This window comes from Rutidosis leptorrhynchoides, chromosome 1 (genome assembly GCF_046630445.1).
Source record: "Rutidosis leptorrhynchoides isolate AG116_Rl617_1_P2 chromosome 1, CSIRO_AGI_Rlap_v1, whole genome shotgun sequence".
Taxonomy (NCBI): domain Eukaryota; kingdom Viridiplantae; phylum Streptophyta; class Magnoliopsida; order Asterales; family Asteraceae; genus Rutidosis; species Rutidosis leptorrhynchoides.
Window position 1 is genome coordinate 11,631,388 of NC_092333.1, and position 5,660 is coordinate 11,637,047.

The 5,660-nt window shown below is 33.4% G+C and overlaps 1 pseudogene; it reads right to left on the reverse strand.

Annotated features, from left to right (window-relative positions):
• Positions 1–1,601: 1,601 nt before the first annotated feature.
• Positions 1,602–5,060, reverse strand: LOC139839505 (mannan endo-1,4-beta-mannosidase 2-like; annotated as a pseudogene).
• Between the last annotated feature and the right edge of the window lie 600 nt (positions 5,061–5,660).

Consider the following 5,660-nt stretch of genomic DNA (forward strand, 5'->3'; position numbering starts at 1 on the left):
GAAGCGGGGGCAAGCAAAATTTTTTTTTTTTCATTTTTTTTGAAATTTTTTTTTTTCGACATCAAGATCACACGAAAATATGAACATTTAGAAGAGACACTTCGTGATGAATGTTATTATTTAGGCGGGAAAAAGATCGACAAAAATAACATTCAAGATAATATTGTTCGTGAAGAATATGAACGTTTTTTTTCCATGTTTTGTGAAGTAAAATTTAGCCCGATTTAGAGTTTAGGGTTTAGGGTTTGGTGTTTTGGGTTTATGGAATAAACCCAAAACACCAAACCCTAAACCCTAAACTCTAAACCGTTCGTGTTAAAAACTCAATCTAAATCCTAAATCTAAACCCTAAACCCCAAATTTCTAAACCCTAATATCTAAACCCTATAAACCCTAATATCTAAACCCTAATATCTAAACCCCAATAGCTAAAACCTCAAAATACGCTCGAAAAACACGATAATTGTTATATATTACTTCTTCGAGCGTTTTCCCGCCAAAATAAAAACATTTATCACAAAGTGTCTCTACTAAATGTTCATATTTTAATCTCATCTATAATGTTCGTGAACAAAGTTTTTTCAAAAAACGAAAAAAAAAGTTTTTGCTTCCCCCCGAATGATTACTTCTCTCTTGATCCTACCATATATATATATATATATATATATATATATATATATATATATATATATATAGAGAGAGAGAGAGAGAGAGATTTAATCAAGAGGGAAGCACTTTTGTGGGAGAAAGTAAATTTTTTTTCGTTTTTTTGAATTTTTTTTAGGCATCAAGATCGCATGAAAATATGAACATTTAAAAAAGACACTTTGTGATGAATATTATTATTTTAGCGGTAAAACGCTTTAAGAAAAAATAAATACATTCAATGCATTGAATGTTTTGATTCTGAGTTTTGGCACTACATGTGTGACTTCAAAGACTCTAATATTTGGCCATATAGTTATGTATTGTATTTTTGCGTATTTTAATCTTATATAACTTAACTAGATACCCTAGCTTATGATGATGATGCATGCAGATGTTGGAACCTATGAAACTGACCTAATATATGTCATCCCGAGTATAAATTTTGAAGGCTCTTGGGTAATGGATCCACAAGAGATAAAGGATGCTGCTTTGAAGGTGTTTCCTGATCGTTTTCAAGGAAGCATCTCATGCCGCACAAGTTATTTAAGGAACTCCTTTCCCCGACTAATTGATGAAGATAATAGATGTTGTGCAGTGATTTCGGGCTTCTTGAGGAAATCAAAAGAGCCTTACGGGATTTTGAGAGCTCTAAGGCCCCGGGGACTCCATTGTTTTAACTTTAACTTTGTAAAACGATTCATTCTGGTATAGAAGTTAATGTTGTCAAAGTGTGTTAGAAATTCGCTCATGAGCAAGTTTCGAGGGGGCGTAAAACTCTTTTATCTCTCTTATTTAGAAAGTTGCAAGGGACTTCGCGACCGCGAGGTCGGTCTAAAAAAATGGGCATTTCATACATTCGTCTTTTATTTTTTTTTATTGGTTTCGTTCTAGAAGTAATTTTTTTTTTTTTTTTTTTTTTTTTTTTTTTTTTTTGGTAATTGATATTCATGAATGATCATCCTTTGTATTTGTTTTACCATCTTTTGTTAGTCCCACGAACTATCAATCAAAACCTTCATTAAACAAAAATAATAATAATTTATCTACAAATTTGTTTTAAGTTGTTCTTCTGAGAGGCGATAGTGCCATGGGCTTTCGCTAACCTGCACGAATGTTGCGTTATAATCTCATAAGTTGAAGCTATCTTCCATGGCACTATCCCAAAATCGTCATTATAATCTTCCATCCCTTCAACGAGAAACTGCCATGTAAACGATCCTCCCCCAGCTCCGTTTTTCTTTGTGGATTCATAAATGACATCAAATACGGTTTTGTAAAATTGGTCTCGTTGCACAGGGTCAAAACCTTTGTTTAAATCTGATAAACCAAATTCAGTAAACATCACGGGTTTCTTCAGCACTTGGTCTCCGTCTTCAATGTGAGATCGCATCCATTTACCCACAAATTTCAACTTTCCTTCAAGGCTCCTCTTTTTAAACCTATCAAGACAAAGTTAACAAATCTTGCATATTTTTTTAACCATTTAGACAATTCGGTCTGGAAACCTAAACATTGACCTGTCCAATTGGTTTTTATATCTGCTCTCCAAGTCGGAGGCTTTTATAACAATTGTTGCAGCTAGAATGTTTTTTTTAATTATTATTATAATGGTTTCCAAAAGTTGAATGGTTTGTAACTTTGTATAATAATGGTAATAAAAAGTTGGACTTAGGAACAATGCTGCAAAAGCTTACCAATGATCAGGATATATATGAACAGAGGCGAAGTCAATGGTTGCGGGTGCCGAATTACGTATAAAATCAGCTCCGAGATCAGCAGCCCAAAATTCCGGATTGACGGTGTCTTTTTTAGAACTTTTAGGCCCATAAAATCCTTCGAGACCGATCGTCAGCATATGTTTCCTGTCGATAGATTTTATAAATGATGACATTTCTTCTATCCAATCCTGAATTTACAAGTCGTATGATTAGTTCAGTCCCTTTCTAATTAACTTTTTATTATACATTAAAGTGGCCATTTCAACCCTTTTGTGTTCCCAACAGATCAGATATCAGGGTACTTATACGACCCAACCTGACCCAAATATAATAATAGCCCGCATATGAAGCTAACCATATTATCACATATACTTATATACGACGTACTTGTAGGGTATCACCAGAACCATCAGTAATACAACGAGGTTCGTTGATCAACTCCCACCCAAATAATTGTGGGATCGTCCCTATACACAACTCCGGTAACTGTGTTCTTCCTCGTCAAAGATGGTCTGCAACATCAAAAAGCATACCTAACTATAACAAACAGCAAAATAACATATTTTCAATCACATTGGTTGTCTTATATGCAAAATGCAAATGTGACACCGAAAATAGTCCGCTTGTGAGTTGTGATTCTCGAGTGTCAAATAGTAACCTCTTAGCCAAAAATCGGACAAGAGTGTTCTATTTGGTGATAATTTAGATATACAGTTATAGACATTAACCAACAGAGAAACATGCAAGACTGAGGTACAGAAATAGGCCAATGGTTCACGTAATCTAATGCCTGCAATGATTCCCATTTTATCAAATTAATCAGGTAGAATTTCTAAAATGGAAAAAACAAATAAGCTAGTAACAATTAAAATCAAAGATCGCGGTCACTCTTTATAAACTATTATTATAAAATTTACAATTTGAGCACAAGAAGTTATTGAACATTTCAACCACTACTTGGCTTTCTAATACAATCACTTTTGATTGGCCAACAAGGTCAACAACTCAACATGTAGTAATTAACCCAATATTAGATGCTGTTCAATGGTCTTAAGGTCCCAGATCAATATCATAAACCTTGCATAAAACCTTGCATAACCATCAATCATAATCTAAGTTAAGTAATCTAGATAAATATCACACGCTGTATTATACATCTATTTCAGCAATCATAATCTAAGTTAAGTAATCTACTAACCTGTATTTCCTTTTCATCAAAAACAAAAAACACGAAAAATAACACTGTACGAGGATAATGGATTTCGTAAATAAACTAACAAAAAGTTATTTTCGCTATTACACCTCCCAATTTCCAAACTGTTTATTCTGTTCTTACAACTATAATATCTTTTAGGCATTTTTCACAAGAATGAACGTTGGCTAGCAATAAAAACCAGAAAACTCACTTAAAAATACAGCCAATTGGACTAGGAATATATAAGCTTAAATTAGAATATGAAATTACAAAAACATGGAGAGCACACATAAACAAACGATATATAGATTATTGCTTACATCTGTAACCAAAAGACTAAAACATAATAGCTGATGTCTGTATCACATTTATCATATAATGAATCCCGAAATGAATGGAAAAATACATTACTACCCGACACATCAGATACAACATCTATATAATCAAGAAGTTGCATAAATAATGCTATCAATAATGCTAACCCTAAAAAGATCTATAATCATTATACAAAAGTCCTTATCTTGAATCCTCCCCTATCAATAAAGGTAACATCCATGAAAAAATTCCACAATTTACCAACAAATAAAATCACAATTGTATACAGATTATCAGGTACTTTATACCTTGAATATCATCGCATCAAACTGTACCAGTACCAACAATGCTAGTAACATTTATGAAAAGATATATACAATTCCCATCAAATAAAAAAAAAAAAAAAAAAATTAACACGGAATAAGTAGTACCAAGTACGGAGTAGTTTATAATACCTGCCATAATACACAAACTGTACAAAGCTTAATTTATACCTTGAATACTCTCTCATCAAATTGTCCAGGTGACATCTGAAGAGCATTATAATCACCATCATTAAAAGCCCATGTTCTACAAACAGTCAAACCCATATTAGCAGCAGCTTGAAGCATTTCCCTAATTCTTGGGCGACTATAATCATGTACAGCATGGTCCATAAACCAATATGAATTCCAACCATTCACATAAAACAGTTTACCATCCGCAACAAACTTAGTCCCATTTCTCTCAACAAAACTTAATTTTGGGCCATTCTTGTAATTTACATATAAGAAATCCCCAAAAGATAAGTAGAGAAAAACGAGAATAGATGCAAACCCAAGCACTGGGTAAACAAAACTCTGATTACCCATCATTGATTTAACCATAAATAACAAAAAGATTTAATCTTTTATCATTCTTTTATAAATCAAGAATGTTGACCCAAGTGACCTAGATTAGGGTTTTGAATGGATCTTTATCTTTATAGGGTTTTTTCACAAAAATCTTTGGTAACCCAGATGAAAAGAAAGGTATATTATCAAACCCAGATCCCCTTTTTTCTTTATACGAGTAGATTTTTCTTAGAAAACAAAATTACAACGCAAAAAACACACAGAGAAGTGTGTACTCTGAGTGTGTATGTATGTTCTATGAGCAGAGATTTTGCGTCCCCAATTTTGTGTGCGTCTATTGATGGAGTAAATCATTTAATAAAGTGATTTTTATAAAAATAATACGAGTACTATAAGAGTGTCTCCAGCTTAGTCCTCAACGCCAATCAACACCTTTTTCCCACTTACTTCCCAGAATTAAACCCAGAACTAAACACTCTCAATCATGACACTCCTTCCTTCTTTTTTTTTTAATTTTTTATTTTTTTATTATAAATATTAAGAGTATAATTTTTAATTATTATAAAGTAGGTATAAACAATATAGTGGGTATTAAAAAGATAAAACAAAATGTAGTGGGTATACAGCTAGCAAATTCGGTGGTCCCCACCATAAATTAAAATAAACAATATACGGAGTACTTTCTTCATCTTCAACCTTTACACATACACATACACACCACTCATGAAAATGGGTTTGAAGCTCCAACAAATAAATAAAAAAAAAGGAAAAGAAAATCACTAACTTGTTTCTTCCGTCCAGAAATATTTCACCAAAGCACGAAGAGAGGGGCGACGAGCTGGGCGGTGGTCTGGGCGGTGGCCTGGGCGAGCCGCTGCCAACGGCGCCCAGGTGGGCGAGCTTCTGGGCGGTTCCATTGGGAGCGCTCTAATATAAAGAGGGGAAAATGGC